Source organism: Gordionus sp. m RMFG-2023, chromosome 1 (genome assembly GCF_954871325.1).
Source record: "Gordionus sp. m RMFG-2023 chromosome 1, tfGorSpeb1-WG-v2, whole genome shotgun sequence".
Taxonomy (NCBI): Eukaryota; Metazoa; Nematomorpha; class Gordioida; order Chordodea; family Parachordodidae; genus Gordionus; species Gordionus sp. m RMFG-2023.
In genome coordinates, this window is record NC_088775.1 from 61283070 (window position 1) to 61291872 (window position 8803).

The following is an 8803-nucleotide window of genomic DNA, read 5'->3' on the forward strand; positions in this document are numbered from 1 at the left end:
AAAATTTAAAAAAAATTGAATGTAATAAATAATTAATTATTGATACGTAATTTTTATTATCATGAAGTAGAGAATATTATGTTATAAAATCGCTACATATACTTGGAAAAAATAAGTTATTACATATATTATATACTAATATAAAAATAATTTCAGAAACTTAGTTTTTGGTTGATACATATAAGTATAACTATATTGTCTTTTTTAAAATTAATTTTTCGTTATTTTCTTTTACATAAACTAATCATAATTTAATTAGTATAAAAGCATGTAACTCAGCTCAAAAATTTTAAAAAATTGGTGGATACAATTCTATATATATAGAGTAACAACTAGAAAAAGTTTACTGAAGTTTAGTTACCTAGAATTTAAGTTAAAAATTATAGATTGTCAACTTGTTATTGTCATCCTTCCAATCATTATTTTTCCCTTTTAGCTTTCTAATAACGATATGCTTATTCTTAGCACAGGTTTAATTTCTTCTCCATCTCTTAAATTTATCAATCTATTTTGGAAATAACTATTGATGAAACTATCATAGTGACTAGAGAGGAGCGCGGGCCAAATTATTACAAATGACAATATTTTGATCATGTTTGAAAATTTCACTGTGTTTTTAATTTCTATCGGAATTTCTATTAATGCTAAAAAAAAATTGAATTTATTCCCTACTTTCGATCTTTTATTCATTAAATTATTATATCTTTGTTTTTTTTTATTTCTATAATATAATTCCATGTAAATAACAAAGCAATAATTATCATTTATTAATCAAAAATTTTTATTTAAAAAAAGTGAATGTCCATATTTTTTATTTTAATTGTGCTTCTCTTCCTCTGATAAGCAATTGGTTAATGGAAATAATCTTTTACTAGAAGCCAAACTTGCCAACTTTCTAATTTTCTTGTAATTTTTCTTTTTCTAAAACTTTTAAATGTCTTGATTGTTATTTGTTTTATATCTGAATAATCTTTTTAGTTTATCCTTACAACTTTCTTTGGTAGATGTAGATGTAAGGCAGAAGAATAATTCAGGAATTTTCTAAAATTTTTATTAAGAATACGGGGTTTATAGGTGGAAAATGAATTAAAACGTAAAAATAAGAGTAGGCATTGTCTGATAAATATCATCTAATGTTAGAACATTTAGCATTTGTAAAGATGTTGTAAACGTCTGCCTTTTCTAAGTTAGTTAAAAACTTAAGATTTCTAAACTTTAAATCTAGAAACAAGCCTATCTTATGTACTAGTTGCATGATAAATTTCTTTTATAGATATTTCTATGTTTTTAAGGGTTTCTACAAAATATTATTAATTTTTGTTTCCAAGATAGCCTCATTTATTGTGGAGCTCAGATTGTCTGAGCATTCTTTGAATATTGATAAGAAAATATTTTTCGCCAATCTGCTTAATTCTTGCGATTTTCTTTATGAATTAAAAACAATTATCGTAGCTTTGGACTGCAAATTCCTTTAAAACATACATAATTGTATTTTAAAAAATTTCATCTTAGTTTTCAAAATAAATTCGCAAGTATAATCTAATTTTAGCTTATTTTTTAAAAATTTAAGTCCGTTCCCCTTGACAAAAAGAGATACCGATATAAACATCCATAATTTTGTATTTGTTTATTTTAATATCAGTAAATAATGGTTAATGAACCTACTTATAAGTTATAATAGTGATTCTTTCTCTAAATTTTTAATAAACAATTTTTTACAATTTATTTTTATTGTTGTCATCAAGGTAAAGTGTTGGCATTTAATTTTCCAACGATTGTAAAACAATATCCCTATTTATTGTTTTTTCCAAGCTTCGGGCAAACATTGTTCTGACTGGAGTGGAAACATTGAATAGTTCGGCCAGAACACATAAAGTTTGATCTAATAGGTTCCCAGAGTTTTTAACTAGATGGTCAATATACTTTAAATTTTGTTTGATCAAAGCTTTAATAATTAATCTAAACCATTCTTACAGTGCGAAGACTGCTAGATACCAATTCTATACCATTTACTTTTTTGATCTTCAGCAAATGAATGTCAAAACTGGCACATCGCTAAAGAAATACATTTATGTAAATTACCCTCAGATAACCCTTATTTAAAAATATAAAATAATCTAGCAATGATATCCATTAAATTTTTAGACTTCAATTCAATTAAGTCTACAAATATAATATAGGTATCGGACCTCAATATAACTTTAAAAGAAGTAATTGAGACTGTTTATTAGATAAATTCATCTATATTTGAAGCAAGGATATATAATACTAATCTAGACTGACGATTATTCAGTGACTAAGATGTATTTTAAAAGATAGTTGAACACAAACCAGTTGGTGACATGCCATTTTAGTTTTCTGTATAATTTTTTTTAAAGTAGTTTTCCTAAGATTTTAATGTAAATTAATTGTCAATCTTGGTATATTTATAGTTATGGTAGAGGATATAAATCTTAAATTCCTCGTCAATTATAAGCAGAATGTTTAGAGTGCAAAATAGAGTATATGTGCTTTTGAAAATCCCTAAATGACTCATAATTTATGAATATGCAATTTTACTTTGCAAGATAATAAGCAATATATTTAACATAGTAGACCACGGCAAGTCAGAGCAAGTCAGGGCACAAAATCATCATAGCTCCGAAAAATGATATGATCAGATCTTGCAATATCAATCGACAGGCATGTACTCTAAGTAGAGATATACCCCCCCCCCCGGAGCAAATTTCTTTAAAAATATATAAAAGGTTTTCATGAATTGTGAATTGCATAGTATTCTATTTCAAATAGGTTATGTTCTATTTTAAATAGGTTATGTTCTATTTTAAATTTTAGCAAAAAACTATATTTAATTTAAATATTTTACCCCATTAAAATTTTAAGTGTATTTTCTTACATTTTTTTAAACCTTAAACATTGATTAATACAAAATAATTTTATCAACAAAACAAATTCCTATTTAATTTATCTCTACTAATAACTATGATTAGGTAACATTTTTAGAGTGTATCAAATGTTCATATATCTAAATAGACCGAATTTACTAAATCATTTCTGAGACTTCTTGTAAAAGACTGCCAAACGCATGCCTGACAAGATGGAGCTGTCGACATCAAGCGAATACTGCATTTTTGGATCTAGAAGAGCTTATTTTAAATGCCCTTGGAAAAATTTAAAATGGCCTGAATAAGATACTTCATTTGAAGTAAATATTATTAGATTCAATAGGAAAGTCAATTTTTCTTTGCATGGGAATGTATTCAATTATATAATTATACCATAATTTAATAAAATATTTTTCAAAAAAAGATGTGGATTATGAAACTATGAGAATCGCAAACATTATTATATTACCATTTAGAAAACTAAAAGATAATATCGACCATATCAAGTCTTTTATGTTATTGTTGAAGCGAAAGCAAAATTATATGATTTTGATATTCCCAAACCTAGACTTGCGCCTAGAAAAGCAAAGGGTTCCAATATTAACGTGGATTCAATTGAATTACTATAAAATAACCGTTATTCCATTTTTGTATATGGTCCATAAATGAACCATTGATGATTCATCAAATGGCTCCACCCAATTTACTAATACTATTGACTATAAATCCTTCTGATGATAAATTTAATCTTAATTTAAAAAAACTAGATATATATAGCTAAATTTTATTCAGAGGATATAAATATATCCGAAGGCCTATTAATTTCAAAATCTAAATCTTGGTATGAAAGACTAATTTTAATAGATGTCCTCCAAGAAAAGAAACACAATGGAAACATTGCTTACTTAATATATATTTAAGTTTTTCCAATGTTATAATTACTGTATGTATTTTTGCAACAATACCAATTAGTAAAGCACAAATGCGGATCTTTTCTTTATTATGGGAGACCAGGGTAAAATGATTTGTATTTTGCAAACAAAACAGAGTAAATTATAGATTCATATGTAGCCAACTTTCTCATCTATAAATAGAAAAAAGTGTATAATTTAGGAGCTGTGATTAATTATGTGTACGCCTAATACGAATTATCTGTTATTCGAAATTCGATTCAGTTTGATTCGATTTGTATTTTACGAATACGAATATCACAATTATACGATTTGAAAATTCGAATCGAATATGAATATTTAGAAAAAGTATTCGTCAATTATTCGTGTTATTCGAAATTATTCGTATTATTCGTAAATATTCGTATTATTCGAAATTATTCGTATTATTCAAAATTATTTATAAATATTCGTTAATATTCATAATTTTTCTTAAATATTTTATTCTTAAATCGTAAGTAAATAATAAATAAAATTAAATTTTCCTAGTGGATTTAATTTCATTTTACTTTATTTTTTTCCTCTTATAAATCATATATTATATTTTGTTTGATAAATATTATACCCGCGAATTTAAATCACCTGTATTATGGTTGAAAATTAAATTTTTTCCGGTGAAACGAAATAAAATTTGTTATCCTCAATCACAATATAGAATACCAAGATTCAATACTATATTAGAAGTTATTATTATAATGTATATTTATCTTTTTAGATCAAACTATAACATCTGTGGCGGGTATGCCATATAAACACTAATTGAAGTCCTATGAAGAATATTCAAAGTTATGGAATTATTTTCAAGAAGCTTTACATTATCAGAAGATCCTCAAGATAAGATATTTTGTTAATTATGTATTTCCAGCTTATATAATTTATAATTATAACATGAATTTTTTTATCTTATATACATTTGAATCATAGTCAGTACATAGATAGTTACATCTAAAGAAAGGTTTTGGTACTTGTGGAACCCTAATTATGAACATATATGGAACTGTAATGATCTTGCATTTGTGAATCCCTTAGTTACACCTAAAAAAAGGTTTTGGTACCTGTGGAACCCTAATTATGGACATGTTTTTTAGAACTGTAATGATATTGCATCTATAAATCCCTTTTAAGGAAGTAGCATTTATTAATTATAATGTAGATAAATACATCTTTTTTTACACATATACCTTTAAACTGGAATAGTTACATTTGATCTATTTTAACTTTGTTGTGTATAAATCTAAAAAACCACACAATTTGGTTATTGAATATTTCATTCCACTCTTGATTGTACATAGAATATCTTTATTCTTTATAAGGATTAAAAGACATGCAATTTTATATTGAAAATTTTTTATTCAACTCAGTAGGTATAAAAATAACCATACAATTAGATTTATTATAATATTCTATACTTCCTTTTGCAATTATAAGTTTACTTACACATATACCTTCTAAACTGGAATAGTTACATTTGATCTCTTTTAAATTTTTGAGTATATCAGATCCAAAGTTAAGTGAAGGGTCACACAATTAGATATATTGAATTCCTTATTCTTGTAAATATAAGAACCAAAAGATCACACAATTAGGTTATTGAACATTTCATTCCACTCTTGATTGTATATATCTACATCCTTTTGCAATTTATAAGAGCAAAGGATCATCCAATACTAAATATTTTTATCACACTCAATTCCCTTTGAAGCTGAAATGGTTACATTAAATTGAACATAGACTATGATTACTGTATTGTATGGGTTGAATCATTAATAAAAAAATAACACTATATCTACTGTTCAGGCAAATTTTTTTATTTTAATCATATTTATTTACAGATTCTATGAACACTAAATCTCAATAGTGATAGTAATCATCAAAACTTACATTAAAGAATTTAAACTCAAACTCAGCCATCACCCACCTTTAAAGTAATTAAATTATACTGTAGTTCTCGGGTATATGCTCTTTTTACCACACTCTTTTTTACTCTATAGAGGTAAGCAACTTTTTTCGAAATGTTGCGCCTACAAGTACGTGCGGCTTGCCCACAAACATGTGAAGGGCTCCTCATTTTTATTCCCCTAATTAACTATCCAGTTTGATGGATTTTGAGGAAAACCTAGCGTAGCTCTGTTGTACCCACAACCAGAGGGCGAAAACGCTTTTATTACGTATCACGTATATTTTGTTTGATGCCCCAACAAAGTAAATTATTTAAATTAATTTTATTTATATATTTGTGAAAAAGAAATATAATTTTCTAAGAGCTAAAATTTTATTTTTTGGGTAGTAAATTTCAAAATGGGCAACTACAAAATTTATATAAAATTATCAAAATAAGAAAAGATTGATTTAACCCTTCACTATACAGGTGGAAAAAACTCCAATAGTTTCTATTTTACCCCAAATTTTAAATAGCTATATCTCAGATAATAATAAATTTTAAGACCTAAAATTTTACACAATTATTGTAAAATTATTAGAGATAATAAATACAAAATTTCTATATTTCAATTTATTTCTAAATAAAGTTATGATATTTTTACTAAAGTTGCTCAAAAAAAATAGTGAAGGGTAGAAAGCATAATAACATGCTTATACTTTTTTGGTATGTGTAAGATACTAATGTCTAATTATCTTGAAAGGCATATAAGCTTGAATAAATATCTTTATTTTTAAAATTAAATGATGTTGGAATCTACTTTTTATTTTTTCTTAAGGTTCCTACTATAGTTAATAAATGGGAATTTAACAATAACAAATGTTTAGCAAGTTCATAACTGGTAAACTAGTTATCTGTGATGACATATATATATTAGTCTTAGAAATTGGTTGAATTAGTATTTCAAGCACTTAAAAAGGTTTATTGCTCAATTTATAATTGCCAGCATATAATTCTATTTTTAAAGAGTAAAAAATTTTTGAATCCACTTGGGCATAAATTATTTTGAAGGCTTATTTGCCATGTATTGCTTGAAGGGATTTTCCCTCTAAAAGCTGGAAGCATTTCATCAATTGCAACATATTGTCCAATACTATAAGAGTTATTACAGTTTTCATTAAAATTATCAAACATATCTCTGTGATTCCTCAATCTCTGAATTGTGATTGCTATCTAATAAAAAATCATCATCACTTGATTCAAAATCTATTACCTATATAATTGTTATAGAATTACTTTCATTAAAATAATTTAAATTATAAATCATATGTTTATTTAAATCATATATATATCAATCAAAACATACAAATAGATAAAAAAAATTCAATTTTATATATTAACCTGCCATATATAATCATAATTATTAACAAAAAAAATTATGTAATTACACAGGTGAGGAATATTTTACCCCAAGTTCGACATATTACATATATCTCAAAAACTGTCAAATCAATAATAATGAAATTTGGAAGTCTTGTTACAAATATTAAACTACTGTAAAAACCAGGTCAGAATATGTACTAGGTTTTGTATTACAAAGATTATGTTTTATTTACCCCACCTGTGTAGTGAGGGGTTAAAAAAATTACTATTGTTTGGAAGGTTTAATTGATTTATGTTTCTTAAGTTGTTTTAATCTTTCAGCTGCTAATGTATCATTGATCTGGAATTTCATAGTTTTATATAATTTATATAATTTTAAATATATTCAAAGATCAATTTGAAAATCTTGATGGAGAAGAAGGTGGTGATGGAGAAAGCCAATCCTCAACTAGTTCTTACGATAGTTGAATAAAAAAATTTCTAAGGCCATGTCTAAATCTATATTATAGTTTTCCATATTTCTTATTCATTTTGAAAGTCCTTACTATTTTTTCAACCTTGAGAAGTAACTATATATTACCATGATCTTTGCAAAATTTCTCAAATAGTTGGCTTGTAAAATTTGTCCCATTATCAGTTACTATTATCTCTGATATGCCAAATAAATCTATGATCTTCATTAACTCTTTTATTGTTTCTGAAGTTATTGTTTTAACATGTTCGATAACAGGAAATTTGCTATACAATTTACTAATATGGGCCAATTTATCTGTGAATATTATGAATTATCTAAGTGAATTCGCTCATAAGGTTTTGTTGAACTTATTTATGGATTTTGAATATTATATGGATTATATGCCCACTTGTTGCATGAATCACAATATCTTATTAATACCTAGCCACCATATCTAGTCTGTGGCCAACAGCTTAGTTTTATCAGCACCTAAATGCCCCCTATATAATTCTTGTAACATTGTTTTTCTCATTTTGAATGGAATTATAACTTTATTAAAAGGATAATTTTTATCAAACTTAATTCGTCTCCATATTTTTTGTAAGTTTTGTTTTATAACGGTTCCTTTTTCTAATATTATCTATGATCAATTCTTTATCGTTAGCAGTTTCTTTATTACATTTTAAAATTTATTTGTTTATCCCATAATTCGATTTACAAATTCTGTATCATTAGCTTTGTATTTATAGTAATAATTTTGATAAAAATCAGGTATAAAGTTACGTTTCCCCCTTTATAAATTATCCTAAAATCATGTGCTCCCATGCTAAAGTCCATTATTACAATCTCATGGACATAGATGTGTTGTAGTCCCTTAATAAATATGTAAACAAGTAGTTTATAATACAATTGTAAATTTTGTTCCTATCAAATACATTTGAAATCTTTTAATCTTATAAATAATTGCAAGGGATGTTCAATATTTATGTGGTTTTTTATTTCTGATTTGAGATATGCTCTTGACGCGAAAGTAATAGGTTTTTCTTTTCCGTCACCTTCGATGTGAAATAAAACTGCTCCGAAGCCTCCTTTCGAGGCATTGGTGGCGATCTTAGTATGCTAATATGGATTATAAGTGTAGGTGGTGAACTTGTAGCATTTTAATTCGTCAAGATGTATATTTTCCCATGTCTATTTGTTTTTGTTGACTACTTTATACAATGAATCTGCTAACTCTTCAAAATTGCTTATA

The 8803-nt window shown here is 25.9% G+C and overlaps 1 long non-coding RNA gene across 1 annotated transcript; it reads left to right on the forward strand.

Moving 5' to 3' along the window:
- The first annotated feature begins 5667 nt into the window (after window positions 1–5667).
- Window positions 5668–7682, forward strand: LOC135922615 (uncharacterized). The gene is made up of 3 exons (XR_010570975.1): window positions 5668–5760; window positions 5827–6037; window positions 7489–7682. It is a non-coding gene; the product is annotated as an uncharacterized LOC135922615 (long non-coding RNA).
- Window positions 7683–8803: the final 1121 nt, after the last annotated feature.